This window comes from Camelus ferus, chromosome 35 (assembly GCF_009834535.1).
Source record: "Camelus ferus isolate YT-003-E chromosome 35, BCGSAC_Cfer_1.0, whole genome shotgun sequence".
In the NCBI taxonomy this organism is placed as follows: domain Eukaryota; kingdom Metazoa; phylum Chordata; class Mammalia; order Artiodactyla; family Camelidae; genus Camelus; species Camelus ferus.
The window spans coordinates 18,386,579-18,403,826 of NC_045730.1; the positions used below are offsets into that span (position 1 = coordinate 18,386,579).

The window sequence follows — 17,248 nt, forward strand, 5'->3', positions numbered from 1 at the left end:
CCCACCTCCCCTGAAAAAAAAACCCTAAAAATTAGATTTTTCATCTGGTAACAACCAGTCACACTGTATAGTTTCCTGTTTGCTGCTGTAACAAATTACCACAGGCTTAATGGCTTAAACTGACAGTCCCCGAGGTCCAGAGTCCGCAAAGGAGTCTCATGGGGATAAAATCAAGTATCAACACGACCAGTTCCTCCCAAGGCTCCAAGAGGAATTCTGTTTCCTTGTCTTTTTCAATATCGAGCGTCTGCCTGCATTCCTTGTCTTGCGCCTACATTCCTTCCTTCCTTTTTGCACTGCGTCACTCCAGTCTGTTTCCCTCCTTACGTTGCCTTTTCTTCTGTAGTTAATCTCTCTCTACTTCATTCCTGTAAGGACACTGGTGATTACGCTGGGTCCACCCAGATAATGCAGGATAATTTCCTCATCTCAAGATCCTTAGCTTCATTACATCTGCAGAGTCTTTGTTTGCCATGTTAGGTAACATTCCCAGATTCCAGGGATTAAAACATGAGTATCCTTTGTGGGGGGCAGGCGGAGGAAGGGGGCGTTACTCAGCCTACCACGCACACCTGTTTCTTTCTGACCATGAGTATTCATGGAGCCTACATTACTTGGCTGCACTGCTGATCTCTTTGGGAAAGTTGCAAACTAGAGGAAAATGACCCTCCCCACATATTTTCCTTTAATTACCAGTATTCAAGCATAAAGAACTTCTAATACTTTATGGTTTCTATTACATGCCTTGAAAAAATAATTGTTAAACTCTCATTTCTAAAGGTATTCATATATTTAAAATTAACACCATATTTACATGGTTTAAACAGATCCACTGCAAGCATCTGAATTTAAATATAAAATCAGTGCATAAATGGGGGGTAATTTTTTAAAAACTGCTTCCTTAAATGTATTACATGTTAAAGTAGCACCACCATCCCCATCCCCAAAGGACTCCTGAGGAGGCATCTGTGCATGTCTTTTGGTTTTGGAGGTCAGGCCTTGAGTCACTCTGGGATATCTTTGCTGATGGAGGAAATGATGGAGAAAGCAATGAAATTGAACAGTTATGCAAATGGCCCAGGAGGGGTGATGGCCCCCATCTGTGTAAGCTTGAGTTGACATTCTGTTCACATAACCCCCCGCCCTCTTTTCACCCTCGCCAGTGATGTGGGTTGATCAGGTTGTCCCCGGGAGGATTTCATGCTTGGTGTGTATGTGTTTTCCAAATCTCTAGGCTCGGGAAAAGAGAGGAGGAAGTGGCGGGAATTGCTCGGACCCTGGGTGACAGACATGCCTGTTCTGTGAATAAAAGGTGGGAGCGGGACGAACCTCCCCAGGTCCTCTGCTCCTGTGGGCATGATTTGTTCCCATGAACTTCTCTGTGATTTAGGACTGCTTTTCTGATTGCTCCACCTTTGACCTTGGTGGTGGGGTTGGCCATCCTGGCACTTGTATCATCTCAGCGTTCGTATGTCACCCACGCCTTCCCTGCACAGGCAGCGTGCGAGGCATAAAGAAAGGACGCAGAGCACAGGCTGGCCCTGCCCACCTGGACATGAGCGGTGGAGCAGGAAATCCAGGCTTGCAGACATGCTAGGTGCTCTGAAGGGTGCTGTGAGGAAAATGGGGCTGGGGGGGCGTCCTGTTCTACGCTGGGTGGTCAGGGAGAGGAGGTGCCTCTTGAGCAGAAATCTGAAGTCTGAGGAGTAGCAGGGCCGTGAAGTGTTCTGCTGGCGGCACTGGCTGCACGTGCAAGAGCCCCGTGTATATACGTCCATTGCACGCGTGGAACTTCAGTGCACTTTTGTTCATACATCTTCCTGCTGCGTCCTGCGGGCCCTCCAGGACAGAGGCAGTGGCTCATCACTGTCCCTCCAAAGCGGAGGGTGTTTTGTGGCTGAATGATTGGATCCCCAGAGTAAGATTTGGTGGCTGCATCTTCTATCCTGGCTTTGTTATTGGAAGAGTTCGTGTCCCAGGGTTATCCCCTCAAATCAAGGTGAACAGTAGTTCATTTTTCTCTTTCACCAGTAAGTGGTCTTAGTTGTGCATGAAGCGAACAACTGGGGGATGGTCAATAACCAGAGAAATTAAATTTTAGATGGAATTTAGTGAACACATAATTGGGAACTGACTCTACATGAGGGCCTGTGTTAGATGCTTTGGAGATTAAAAAAAAAAGTACTGTGTTTACTACTATATATAAAATAGATAAACAACAAGGACCTACTGTAGAGCACAGGAAATATATTCAATTTCTTATAATAACATATAATGGAAAATAATCTGAAAATATAAAATATATATGTATACCTATAACTGAATCACTTTGCTGAACACCTGAAACTAACACAACATTATAAATCAACTACACTTCAACAAAAAGTTAAAAAGAGTATGAGAAAATCCCTGCTAGTGAGGCAGATACAGTGTAGACATTGCCAAAGTATGGTGAAGCAGCCTATTTTATGTTGCAATTTAGTGCGTGCTCAGTTACTAAGTGAATGCACACAGACTCGTGAGATGCTGTGGGTTTAGCGGGTGGTGTGAGCTCTGTGAGCTGGAAAACTTCATGGGAAATCACAGATTTGTTTGAGAAAAGGAGTGGTTGCAGTTGGGAGGGTGAAAGGCCGGGGAGCCTAGGCCACAGAAGCGGGAGATGGCAGTGAACTTCCAGGTTAATAAATGTCTCAGTCTGTTCTGGTGGCTCTCACGGAACACCGTAGACTGGGTGCGCACATAGCAGACTGTATTTCTTGTGGTTTTGGAGGCTGGACATCCACGATCAAGGTGTCTGGTGAGGACCCCCTTTCCAGCTCATAGACGTCTGGCTGCCTGCTGAGTCTGCATGCAGTGCAAGGGGCCGGGGGCTCTCTGGTGTCTTTTATAAGACCACTGATCCCATTCACCGGGGCTGCACCCTCGTGACTGCCTCAAGTCCCCAAGTCCCACCTCCTAGTGCTTCATACGGGGGTTTAGGTTTCAACATATGAATTTGTGGGGGACACAAGCATTCAGTCTAAAGCAGTAAACACACAGATCCAGAGCACATGTGACAGTTACCTCCCCCAGGAGTCTTTGTCCTGTCCACTGACTGGGTCAGTTTTCAGGGTGGCTGGGGCAGTCCCGCTGGGGTAGGAAGCCCCCCATATTCAAAAGCACTGTTATTTTCAGACCCATCCAAGGATTGTTCACCTCCCTCCACCCCTCTGAGGCCACTGATGTCTGGACCTTTCCCTTAGCAGAGGGTGCCTGTCCGGGGCCACGTGGCCACCCTGCTGACCCCACGCTGGGGTCTTTGTTCTGAGCCCAGGACCCCGGTGGCTCCTGGAGTGCGTGCACTTGGGGGACTGGCTGACAGAGGGGCCTGTGTTCTGTCCTCCTCCCCTTTCCCTGCTTCGCTTGTCATGAATGAAGAGCACATGAGTGGAGAACAGGAATGCATTGGGGGGGGAAGATGTGATTTTCAAGAGGGGGGTTTCTGACAGCAGGTGGTGGAGATGGCTGAGGCCTGACAGCTCCCTACGGGCAGAGCCAGCCTGTGCAGGGGACGTGCTCAGTAGCTGGTATTTGACCCTAAATTGACCTGAGTTACTTTCAAATCCACTGTTAGGAGGGTACCTAAAATAACTGAACCCAGAGAAATGTTAAAATACTGATGAAAAACCATGCAAATGGGGGAAGAGTTGTGGATCTGTTTTAAAGTGAGAATTTTTTTTCTTTTTTTAACAAAAACTAAGCTCTTTCCTGTATTAAAAATAAACCCCTAGATTATTTCTTATCACCTCTAAACCTGCATTGGGCCCCCTCATATTTTTGGAGTATCTTGATTGAGATCTTAAGATCCAAGTTTTAGGGGCTTTTGGTTTTTGTTCTTGCCTTTTTTTATTGAAATATAGTCGGTTTACAATGTTGTGTTAGTTTCTGGTGTACACCATAGTGGTTCAGTTATATGTATATTGCTTTTTTTTTTCTAACAACAAAGCAAAAGGAAATAGCATGTATCCATTTAATGAATATTTATTTGCTAGGCTGCCTATTAAATTCTTTAGAATCTGTGCCAGGAAGTAAGGTCAGAAAGACTTCATTCCTGCTTCCCTCGAGTTTGGGGTCTACATGAGGGCAGATGTGCAAAAAACAGGGTATCAGTGGGGGGCTTTGAGTTGGAGGTTTGCACCAGAAATAGGAGCCGCCCAGAGGCAGGGGACTTGCGTGGTGGTCAGATTGTCCCCAGTCGGTACATTTGAAAGTCATGAAAGGTCAAAGGTCTGTGAGCTTTGTTGGTTTAGGGATTTCTTTTCACTGTCACCATAATGTATTTTGGACTGATGCCCGTTAGGGCTGCCTTATTTATGAAGTGGAGTAACTTCATTGATTCTTCCAAACACATATGATAAACCTCATCCATTTGTGGTTGAGCTGATGCCCTGATTCTGGCTGCAGCTATCCCCCGGGTCCAGAGAGGGAGTGACGGAGTAAGTGCAGAAGCTCAAGCCAGTAGGGCAGCTGCTTCGAGGAGCAGACCGTCCAGTTCACCTCCTGCAGAATCAAGCATGGAGGTCAGCCTCCCTGCACCTGGTCTCCGAGGGATGGGTTTGGCTTGGGTCCCCCAGGACATGTAAATGCTGCAGGAAGACAGAAGATACCTGATTGTGCTGTTGGGTGTGAAGTTTTTTTTTTTTTTTTCTGTCTTTTGGGAGCTTTTCCTATTTTGATGGAACATTTGTTCCAAAACTAGCACCTTCTCTAGCCTTTACAGATGTCTTTATGAGGCTCTAGCCTGGGGCAGTTCCCTAGGAAACACCGTGGCTTATTATTTTAAAAGATGCCACCACATCCTGCAACAGAATTCTTTTAAAAATATTTTATATGATCCTACAAATTTATTAGAATGTCACAATATATGGAAAGATAGCCTGGAGCCTTCTAATTAAGCCATTTAATTATAAGATTTCAAGCATCAAATTAGAACAGTTTTATGCAAAACATAAGTGACTATTTTATGAATATATTTGTGAACAACTATTTTCTGTTGAGATGGAGAATCATTTTGTATAGAAAATGGTAACTGGATGTATACTTTTTAAAAATACTAAATTATTTTTTTTATTGAAGTATAGTAAGTAAGAACCTTGTTGCTTATTTATTTTATATATTAGTAGTGTGTATCAGCTAATCCCAAACTCCTAATTTATCCCTCCCCCTCTTTCTCCTTTGGTAGCCGTAAGTTTGGTTTCTATGCTGTGAGTCTGTTTCTGTTTTATAAATAAGTTCATTTGTTTCATATTTTAGATTTCACATATAAGTGATCTCATATGATATTTGTCTTTGTCTGATCTAGTTCTCTTAGTATGATCACCTCTAGGTTGGAGCAAATGGCATTATTTTATTCTTTTTTATGGCTGAGTAATATTCCATTGTAGACACATACCACAACTTCTTTATCCATTTATCTGTTGACAGATATTTAGGTTGCTTCCATGCCTTGGCTATTGTAAACAGTGCTGCTGTGAACATTGGGCTGCTTGAATCTTTTTTTGAATGGGAGTTTACTCTGGATATATGCAACTGGGTATACTATTAGATATAAAAATTATCTTTTTCTTATTAAAAACAACAATCTTATGCTTCTTGAGGAAAGTTGGGGTTTGCACATCTCCCCACTCCCCCAACTCAAACTAGCTTAAGAAAAAAATGCAAGTTGTTGACTTATAAACTAGGGAAATCCAAGCATGAAGCTGGCTTCAGACAGGGCTCAAGTGCCCTGTGTACACTGTTGGCCTCATTTTTCCTTGCAGGGGATGGGCCTGAAAGATGGGCTCTTACAGCTTCGACCCCCCAAAAAAGAGAGACCCTCTTTCTTCCAGTGCCACTCTTATGAAAGGAATCTCATCAGCCTGGGTCCCGCACCCATGGCTGGGCACAGAGGAGTGGGCTACTGTACAAGGTCCATCCTTGCGGTGAGGGGTGTGTGGGGTGTGATGGGGAGAGAGGAGGAATTACCAGGTGAAGAGAAGGTCCAGGCCAGACAAACCCACGTCTGTGCTGGGAGGGCCTGCTGGTGCAGAGTCAGGGGAGGAAGAGCAAAGTGGCCACCCTACCCTCCTGGTAATAGTCAGGTGAGCCTTGAGGTTGCGGGCTGAAGTATAATGCTTCTCAAACCTGCTTTTATTTAAAGTATCCGAATAGCCAAGAAGGATGAGCTCACAGTTGGGGGTGAGGGTGGGAGAGGGAAACAGCCAAATGCCGACTTAAACAAATAATGGAAACAGTATGAATTTCTTCACTGCTTTATAAGCTATGGGAGGGGATTCACGGTGGGCTGGGGGTGGTGCCCAGACCCTTCTGTGACATTTCCAGGCTCCTGTTGGTAGAAGGATTTTTACAAGTGTGTCTCCTTAGTGGGAGGGTGCCCCAGGGACCACGTGGTAGGTGAGGGTGTTTGGGGAAAATCCTCAATCTCAACTTCTCAGCGAGAAACATGACTGCTGAACTTTGTTTTACTGTGAATTTCCAGCATCCCCAAATGAAGTTGGTCTCCACGTCTCCTCCAGCATCATCTTCATCCAACTCTTCAAGCTTCCTTCTTATTTCAGCAGTTTTGTCTTATGCTGTGAACAGTCTCAGTCTTGGTAAAGTATCTGCTGGAGATATTTGGAGCACCTTTTGATTTGACATGAATTAATTTCCTTTATCTGTGTTTTTACTCTTGCTGGTGTCATCTTTTTCCTTTTTGAAGAAAAATCACAATTCTCTAAGTTCGGAAATTCGCCTTCATCTTTGCTGGGTCAGTCAGACTCCAGGCGTGCAGACTTTTAAAATCGCCCTCCAGTTCTGACACATCTGTCTAAAAGGAGAGTTTAGAAGCCAAACCACTGTCCAGCTGGTTTGGTTTCTTTGCTTCACAGCCTTGCATTTTCACCTACCCACGTGCCCAGAGGAATGAACAGGGCCATAGGTGGTCCTGACGGCAGGTGCACTGAGGCCTGGCCGTGAACCACCTTCTGCTCTCCTGCCTGGAGATGTGGCCCCATCTGGCTTCCCTTCCAATGTGCCCCCTCCACCACCAGTACCACTTGCTAAAAATTTTAGCAAATCTTGCTGGAAAAAACCTCTTTGTCAGTTTGGCCTCAGTGTGTCCGGAGCTCTCCTCAAGACCATAGCGACCGGATAGCAGTTGTTCAATTATTAAAATCCACTCTTTCATTCCACTATCAGACGGAGGAAGGGCCGGCCTAAATCCAGCCTGTCGACCAGTTGTTCAGATCTGTCTTAACTGCATTAAAATCAGTGGTTTTACGGTGTCATTTGATGACAATGCTCTTCCAGCCTGGCTGGCTCCCGTTTACTTTTAAAACAGGTGCAGCTAGACGGGCACCAAACTTGATCACCTTGTCACCTGTTACCAGTTTTCCTGTCCGCCTTGACTCTGAAATGGAGCTTGAAGGAAACTTCCGCCAATGTTTAATTAGTTTGCATGAAGGCAGTTCTGCTGTCTACACCTAGCGCCCAGGCGTCTTTTTAACTTTTGGATGGGGGTTAATTAGGTTTGTTTGCTTATTTTATTCATTTATTTTTTAATACAGGTACTAGGGATTGAACCCAGGACCTCGTACATGATAGGCATGCACTCTGCCACTGAGCGATGCCCTCCCTCCAGATGTCTTTTTAAATACAAACTATGGGATGTGTTTTCCTTTAAAGTTTGCCTCTTTTTGAGAGGAGTGGGATGATTCAGGTGGCAGGGTTTTCTCATGGGAGACATCAAGGTTATTCACCCTCTGAAATGACGAATTAGTATTTTATTTCATTTTTATTTATTTATTTACATGTACTTTTTAATGGAGGTACTGGAGATTGAACCCAGAATGTCATGCATGTTAAGCACACGCTCTACCATTGCACTGTACCCTCTCCTAAATGAGTGTTTTAAATAAGTAGTTGGTACTTTATAAATAATTTAACTTGGCCACTGAGGCCCTGGTTTTTGCTTTGTCTTCATTCCTGATCCACCTTCATTTTTGTGGAACCCAGGGCTTCGCCCTCTGGCAGAAAGAGCCCACTAAGCCCTGGGACCCTGATTTGATCAGTTTCCTAGTGTCTGCCCTCGGAAGTGCTGCGAGGGGTGGGGTGTGTGCAGGAGAGAGAGGAGCCTGGCTCTGCGGTGGTTCCTTTGTCTGCTCTCACTATAACCATCTTTCCTTCTGAATTCGCAGTTACCCCAGAACCCTCAGTTTCTGGCCATTTCTGTCCCTAAGATTGTTTATTTCATGTCAGTCTCTCACCTGGTGGTTTCCCCACACATTCTGAATTCTTTAGTTTTGCTTTTCCTCTTTCGTTATGTGAAGACAGCATTAAATCGTGTTTTGGGAAACCCTTACAAAGTAATTTTTGTCATTTGCATCCTTGTTTACACAGACGAACATCTTCTTACTGGGGTGCACTGGTCATCCATCCTGAGTCTCAGGGGTTCTCTATGGAATGCGGGGACATGGTGTCCTTCAAGAACCTCACTGGACTCCCTCGCCCATCACAGCTTCTAGAAGCTGGAATTGGTATCAGTCCATCTGTGGGGTTTGGGGCAGAACACTCCGTCTCCTAAGCTTGCTTCTAAAATGGGGGTAATATTTACTGATGAATGAAGATTTTATTAATGTCGGTGATGAACTTGCATAGGTCAAGCACATAGATACTCTTACTTCTTTCAGGAGGAGCTGCTGGTAGTCTGGCTTTTCTCGCATTTGAAGGCATCATACTTAAGAAGAAGGCCTTGGGGACTGTTTCTAGGTGGGGAGAATGGGCTGGAATTCACAGCTGTCTTGTGTGTGTGCAGTGGTGCTGAACACAGCCGTTTAGCACTAGATTGCAGAAGGGTCTGGAACAGCCCCTCCCACCCCCAGAGCCCTGTGGGGGTCCTCGCTCTCCAATGCTGCCTGACACCATTCCTGCGTGGTCCCCAGCCCTCTCTTTCCTCTGCTTCCCCAAGTATCTCTAGGAAAATACTGTCCTTCAAATGAGCAATCCTGCATTTTGACTTGAAGAGCCAGACAGTGGGAAGGTATTTGGTGATGTCTTCACAGTGGAAATCATCTGCGCTGTGTATGTGTATATTGAAAGGGGGAAGAATATTCTAGACTGTTTTGGTTTTTCCGTCCTCCTTCCCTTCCCCAAGTCCCCAGATAAATACACAACGCAGAGGTCCCCAGTGGACTCTGGGGCTGCCCAGCTTGGTTTGAATCCTGGTTTGGCTCTGGCACCAGAAAAAGTTGCGTCACAGTTTTCTGACTTGTAAAATGGGGACAGTTCCCACCTCGTAGGGTTATTATGAATTTTAAATGCATATGGAAAACACAGTGCCAATACTATGTCAGTGTTAGAGATCATTAAACCAAAATTGTAAGGGTCATTTCTCTTCTGGAATAACTGTGCGGAAAAAGGGTTTTAGAATGTTGCGTACAGAAGTATTACTTTTTCTGTATTTTCACAGTAATGAATAAAATTCCTAGTCACAGTTTTGGATGGAAAGGATCAGCCCTAATTAGAGAAAACCTCTGAGGCAGCTTCCCGACATTTCAGAGTGCAGAAAGGACCTCTCTTTTGTGTGTAGCAGGAAAAAGAATAAGAACTCACCCCCTGAATATCTTGTGTACAAAGTACTGTGCTCCGTGCTTGGCGCTTAAAGCTGTAAGAATCTTACGACTTTGTAGACCCATTTTACAGACTAGTGGAGGTTTGTCGAGGTGAGGAAACTGTGGAGTTAGGAAGTGTTTGAAGGCAGTCCATCGGATTCCTGAGGCCACCTGGTCCCCCTGTTTCTCAGGCTAGAAGACTGCTCAGCAAACATGAGGGCGGGCGGGTTAATCACGCTTATTAGCATCTTAATGACATCATCTCTTAGAGCTGATGGGAAGTCTCCTGGTGCGTTTCCTTTAGAAGGCACTTTTAATGTTGACAGGCACCTGCTTCTAAAGTCAATTGGCCAAAAAATCCTGAACCCAATCCATGACTTCTTGTTTCCCATGATTTGGTCAAGTTTCCCTATATAAACACTTCCTTTTTAGGGCTGTAAGGCAGCCCAGCTTCTTCCTCCAGGTTGATGTAAGTCACTAACCTGGGTGAGCAGAGCAGGGATTCCCCTGGTTCTGGAATTTCCAGTCACCCACTGATTCCGCTCCGGAAAGGGGACCAGAGCTGGGGGCTCATCTGATTCACTGAGCGTGAGTCTCAGATATTTGGGAGGGTGGTTTTGAGCAACTTCTTCTTGTGGTTCTTAAGACTACAGTGAGTGGTGAAATGGTTCAGGCATCTACGCGGGATTCCCCACCTTTGTTCTTCAGACTCAGTGGATGTGGGAGCTGGGAGATTTGTTGTCCTTCCTGGAAGGAAGTGTTAGTCACATCTTAACCCTGAGTTAGACATTTACGCTCATTTGAGAAATAAGCAAATCTGACAAGACTGAGTCAATGATTTTGGTCTTGACCTTTGAGACAGGATTAGTAAACTGAATCATAAATTATCATTTTGGTCACAGAAGCTAGAAAGCTCCAGTAAGTGAATCTTTCAAATTTATTTATTATCTTACATACTTTCAGTTGTTCATCATAGATTATTTGGGCTGCTAGTATTTTGCAGATTTGGAAAATAAAAGAAAAAATATCTTTTTACTATCAGTCATTGCAATTTTATTTAATGGAGAAAAATATTCTCTTCCTTTTCTTATTCTTCCAGAAGAAAATGTTCCACTAAATAATTGATGCTTCTGAAATGAAGCCTTGTGTTCTCATGATACTAGAATCCCTTTCATTATCTGAGTGAATGTGAAACAGCCCTGAATATTCACTATTTTTGTACAATAAACATTTTGAACATGGGAAAACTCAGCCAACTTGATTGTTCTCTGGTGAAGTTCAGACCATGAATTATACAGAACAACAGACAATTGCAGATGATAGAACTGATCACAGGATGCGGAACAACAACTATTAAGACCCTTATGAAAGTTTTTTCATGGTTTGGTTCAAATAAAATAGGATGTAAAACTTAATTATATAATTCAGGATGGGAAATATATTAGTATACTTTCACATTTTTTAAAAGAATTGAGACAAATATAGTCATTTGTAATTTTGTAACCTTTTTATTTTGTATAAAAAATATAAAATTATTTTTATGGCAGAGGAACAAAATAAAAACACAGTGCCCCTACTATTTCATGCTCTGTATCTGAAGTTCCCTGCTTCTAAAATGTATGTTTGTCTTGAAAAAATATAAATACCCTCCATATTACTGATTTATACTTTTAAAAATTCTTTCTGAAGATTCTACAGTGGATCCTTGTTACCTGAGGATAATTAGAACCAGAAAAAGGCCATGTCAACTGAATCCACTTAAAAGGGGACCAAGATTCATAATATGATTTTAAAAAGTTTTGAGACTTTGTCTTGCAAACTCTGAATTTCATGAAAATAAATTTTTTAGTTTATATTTAACAAAATTTAGGTGATCATTTTCACCATGGCTATTAGAATGAGCAATGCAAAAATCAAGTGTTGATTGTTTTGAGAAGAGTAAATTTTGGGACAAAATTGTGTGATTTGTATATTGTGGTACCTTTTAAATCCCGTTTGGCGTGTCCACCACATCTTCAAGGTCATCAGTTTTACAGAAATATTTGAGGTTTTTCTCATTTTCCTTTGGGCCTTTTAGGTTCTTTTATATGGAATGCCAACTCCTGTATTGAAATCCCTACCTTGCCGCAAACTTAAAATGTTTCTCTTTAGTGATCCTCCCCTCATCCAGCTGCTCAGTCCACACCGGCCCTTGTTTTACCCGCTGTTGGGGAAGTGCTCTGATGCTGTTTTGATTAAACTCATGAAATTCCGTATTTGCAGAGGCAAAAATGTGCAATTTCACTTTGCAGTGAACGTAGGTCCTTTCGTTGGAGGAACAAAACTCAAAACTAACAGGGTCAGGAAAGATGCTGACGGTGAATAAGGATGGAATTCTGAGTGGGATTTAAACTCATAAAATGGTTGACTATTAGGGAATATTGCTGAGTGGTGAAGGCAATCTTCCCTAAGAAACTTCCTCACCGTGTAAGGATCTGGGCAACGACTGCTCAGATAACCAGGACCCCTAATTTATTTGCATGAGTCCGTCGCCGTGTGCTCTGTGGAGGAGAGGACAGATTCGTGCTAGCCTCAGTTCTGCCAGTAAGGAGGTTAATGATAATGGATAAATCACGTAACTTCTTTTGGTATAATTTATTAACCTATAAAATGAAAATGTTAAGCTCAAGTCCCTTCTAGTGTGACAACATTCTGTGATTCTGAAGCGTTGGCTGTTTTAAGGCTGGCAAGAGCTTTATCACACTGTTTCCATATAAGCCTAGAATTTAATAATCGTCAACCAACTCCTTTTAGTTTATTTGTACTATTCCCATAGTCCACCAGGAGAAAAATATAAAAGATATAAAACAGATAAAAAATATATATATCTATATTGTGTATCTATATATCTTACAGTTGCGCTATATATAGGTATATAAATGTATATTTACATATATCTACATAATATCTATATCTATATGTATCTTATAATTTCCATAGCTACATCCATATGTAATCATAGTTTTGGTAAAGTAATCAGCACTTTGGAACAATTTTAAATTCTGCTCTTTTCAATAGTGTTATCTCTTCTGTGTTTGCTTACATCTTGAAATCATTTCTTTTTCACTTGTATCTATTCTAACGGCTGCTACTAGTAACAATAATAATAATCCATTGAGTAAATGTGTTTTGATACACTTAAATATATCCTGGCAATGGAGCATCTCATTACTTAAGAATTTGGGGGGGGGGTAGTTCGGAGGTCATGTGACTGTGGACATCCCTGAGGGCAGTTTTGTGAAGAGCTGCTCACACCCGTCGCCTTTTCTGTATGCCTTTTGCTGCTGCTGTAAACAGGAAGAAACACACTAAAGCAAAGGTCTGGCTAAGAGAAGCAGGGGGAGGAGCCAGAAAAGCTGGAAGGACGTTCCCTTTGCTGCTGCCAGGCTGGGCAAATAGAGATCCCGGGGAGTCTGGCATAAATAGAGGAAACAAGAAAAGACCCAGAACCAGGGGTCCTGATGCATCTTTGGAGGTGTGGCTGCCTCTCCACAGTCACCCCGGAGGGCTGGTGACCTTTGGTTTCTGCAGTTGCACTGAGCCTGCTCCAGAGAACAAAGCCATCAGACGTCACCAGAGGAGACAGTCTCAAGGAGCGGACGTGCTCAGAGCAGTGAAGCCTCCGCCAACAGAATTAGCAAATCCTACATTATTAAAAATGGCAGCACTGTTTACTTTAATTCAAGACCTGAGAGATTGTCAGTGCATACTTGGGGGGATCACAGTTTGTGCATTTGTTAAAATTCAGTTGGTTACCTCTTAGCAAGATAAAGGAAGCATAGCTGACACTTCTCCCTCCCCACCGGTACGTGCATCCTGTCTGCTTGGTCTGCGCATGTTTGTGTGGGGGAACAGTTTGCGATACTTGTTTAACAGAACTTGCCACAGTAGTGAGGTGATTATTGAGTAAGAAGGGGAACTTGGGGTTGCTGAAATAGGAGGTAACTTGGTTGTTTACAGTAACTGATGGCAAATGTTTTGAGTTGAATCAGGTTAAAGTGGATTCAATTAAGGCAACTTCAGTCGTGATTGAAAGTACAAGTAGAAAAAAATGTTATAGAAATTGCACATCAGTTTCACCTTCCACCGTGCATGTCAGTTTCACTCTCCCACCAGCCAGCGGGATATTGAGAAAGTAGGGTGTAGTCCAGGATTTTCAGAGGTTACCTTAAGTGCAAATGAATTTATTCCATCTCGTGTATGTATTTCTCAGCTTTAGAAGTTACATCCTATCATTTTGAAAAATAATTTTTCACAGATTCCACCTTCACTGGAGACTGGTCGTTTCCTAAAACTAAAGGAGAAGCCCATGAAGAGATGACTTCTTTCTGAGTTTCGAGGACCAGAATAAAAGGTAACTACTGATGATTTCACAGGGTGCTTGCAATACTGTGGTGGAGACCAGCTGAAATGGCAGCAGGCAGAAGAACCAAGCATTTTAGATATTTGCTCTGACACCCACAAAAGCACATACTACTCTCATTTACTTCTGTGATCTTTTTAATAAGCAAAACTTAGTGTATTCTTGTAATATAAGCTTTCTGGGTAGACCTGCCTGAGGGTTGAGGTGTGACCCAGCAGAGGGTTTTACTTCTTTTCTTGCCCACATCCCTGGGCATGCCTCCTAGGCCTGTGTGACATCCTCACATTGAGAGAGAGAATGTGAGAATTTCCAAGACAAAAATGATAGAAGGATAGCTAAAGTATAGGGGCTTATCTCAATCACACATAAATTTGGTAAAACTGAGTCACCGGCAAGCTTAGCCCTTTCTGCATGTCCCAGCTCATTAAGCCCTATAAGAGCTGATGTCCTCACCAGGGCAGGACCAGCTCTGTCTCTGGCTGGGCTCCGGGGGCAGCATCCTCTCTCCCAGCCACCTAATCCTAAAGCTGGTCATCCTCTCCAAGCCAGAGGGCATCCTCTCTGGATGCCCTGTTCCCGTTTCCCAGAACTCACAGCCAAAATCTCGGGACCACTGTTAGCTCACTCACTCTTCCCCAAAAGATTATCTTTCCAAAATCTGCTCATCATATTTTATGCTCAGGGACCATCACAATTCTTGCTCTCCAATTCTCAGAGTATCCCATTTATTTTTCCCCTCTTCTTCAGATTGTTCAGCTTAATGATTGGATTTATAGCTAGAAAGAAACCACATTTAAATTTGTACCCCCCCCCCTTTTTTTTAGCTAAGTTGATCTAGGGCCGGTGGGTTGAGGATTATAAAGAAATATCAGGAGAATTTTTGAAACCTCTGACTGTGTAATGAACAGGCTGCCCTGCCTGGAGGAAGATCTCTGTTGATGGAGGCACCTGGATAGAAATTGCTCGGCTGTCTGATAAGCAGGCTGTTGGAGAAGAGGAGCCACGCTGAATGGAAACAAAGTTTTCTAGGTTCCAGCCAAAAGGAATTCTACAATTTCTTGACAGATGGCCCAAAGGAAGCGAAGTTGTTTTGTTTTGTTTTGTTTTCTCCCCCACACAAAAAATTAAGCAGAGATAGTCAACTAGATTATTGCACTCTAATTTCCAGGGCTGCTTTCTCCTGGAGGTGACTTTCTTTGACTTCCCATTCTCAAGCAAAGTTCCTGAAGGGCTGTCCCGAGAGAGAAGGATTCTGTGGGCGTTCCTCTGTGTGGGGTGGTGCTCAGAGTGCCCTGGAGGGAGGGGTGAGCCAGGCACAGTGCACCCTGAATCAGGGTAAATGACAATTGGATGGATGGGGTGGGGGCAGTGATAAAGAGTGATGAGATGCTGTCTGATGCAGCTGTGTGTGTTTTGCTAGGCTGGGAGGGAGATTATGTGAGTTGATTATAAACCTATTAGGAGGATCTTAAGATGACCTTTGAACCCCTCCTGCTCTGCGACCCTTGACACTCTGGAGTCTGCCTCCCGCAGCCCCAGTTGCCATTCCTTGGGGATGGCAGGGGGGCAGTCACAGCACGTGAGGTCAAGCACAGCGTAGGTCGTCCTCTTTGAAAATGTCTGTAAATTTCAGCCTCTGAAAGCCTGTTTGCATTGTAACAAAGTTTTTAGGTCTTATTTCCTCATCATGCCTCCCTCACCCCAGCAAGCATTTTCTCCTTCCTTCTTAATGAGCATCACTCAGATGTCCTTGCCTCCTGTCATGGGTTTAGTGGGAAGAGTTGCTTCCTCACTTAGCACTAGAATGTTAGCGCCATAAGGCAAAGGATTTCTGTTTTCTTTGCTGCTTTACACCAGGCGCCTGGAACAGTGTCTGGGACATGGAAGGTGCTTGATCAGTACTTACTTAATGAGGTAATAAATGCATCCTCCTGACCAAGAGTTCCTCGGGGCCGGGACTCAACTCTTTATTCATGAGTTTCTTGCTGGCCTGACCCAGCAGCTGCCCTCTCACCGACTGCTGGTCCATGGGCAATAACCCACCCTTGGTCCCCTTGGAGGGGCTGAGGAGGGGGTGTGCTGTGTGGTTACTGTCTTGGAAACCACAGGTTAAGCAGTCTGCTACTGAGAGCTTTTCCAGGATGCTTACAGATGCGATAGCAAAGGGAAGCAGAAGCCAAGAGGCAGTGTCGGCATCCAGGGCTCTCCTGCTCACCGTGCTCACCAGCCCCTCCCAGGAAACATCGCTGATGGGCTGCGGTGGGGGGGGGGACAGGGAGAGGTGGGGGCAGGAAGGGCGTGTGCTGGCTGTCACAACCAGCGGAGTCTTCCCCTCTGGTCGGGTCTGAGAGGAAGTCACGTGGCGGAAAAATGTCTGTCCCTGATAGGGGGTTAAAGTGGCCCTGGCTAAGCCCTGCCTCTCTTTAAATAAATAAAGGAGCTCAGACAGGAGCTTTATTGCAGGGAACGTGATTTGATTTGCAGTGGATAAGAAGTCTGGCTGATGGAAGAGTCTAATCTAATTCTGATGATCTAATAATATCTTTCAGTAGGTGCCCTGAGGGTAAGTTTTGGTTGTTGGCTTCCCCCTACCCCAGGTGATCACACAGAGGAGGGCGGTAGGCAGGCTTTTCCCGAACGTCTGTGCTAAGTGAGTTTATCTGGATAGGAAATTGTAGGTACAAAACTTAATTGTAAGATTTTTAATCCCCCCTCCCCCTTCTCCCCCTCCTTCTCCCTCCTGCCCCTCCTCCCCCTCCCCCATCCCCTTCTCCCCCTCCTCCCCACCCCCTCCCCTTCCTCCTCCATCTCTTCTCCCCCTCTCACTCTCACCCACCCTGGGCTGACACTTCAGAAATTGCTGTGGCTTACCACGTCAGGCTCTGTGCTGAGGCAGCGAGTCTCTCTCGTCATCACCATGTATTTCTGAAGCCCTCACTCACTCTGTGTCTTGTCACCACTGCCACCTTCTCCCTTCTGCTGCCAGTGCTTTGAGTCTCACTCCCCAGCCCTTCCTCGCTCTCCGCCCCTTCCATGCTCCCCTGCTCCACCAGTGTTCCGTGGGCCCCATGCCATCCCTTCCCAGGGTCACCGTCCGATCCTCCTCTCTCCCGCGGCCCCACTCCCTGGGACTTTCCCTTGGCCTCAGCCCTGCCAGGCTCTGGGCCGCCCTCACCTCAGGCCCAGGATAGCTCTCAAGGGGCCGCCCGGCAGGTAA

The 17,248-nt window shown here is 44.6% G+C and overlaps 1 protein-coding gene across 7 annotated transcripts in view; it reads left to right on the forward strand.

Annotated features, from left to right (window-relative positions):
* Nucleotides 1–17,248, forward strand: part of SVIL (supervillin) — a 215,277-nt gene that overhangs the window by 27,096 nt on the left and 170,933 nt on the right. For 3 of the 7 annotated variants that reach the window (XM_032473601.1, XM_032473602.1, XM_032473603.1), the window contains exon 2: nt 13,927–14,022. The exons of the other annotated variants lie outside the window; for them this stretch is intronic. The gene's annotated coding sequence lies outside the window, so the exon portion shown is untranslated. The remainder of the gene's footprint in view (nt 1–13,926; nt 14,023–17,248) is intronic. 7 annotated transcript variants of the gene reach the window in all.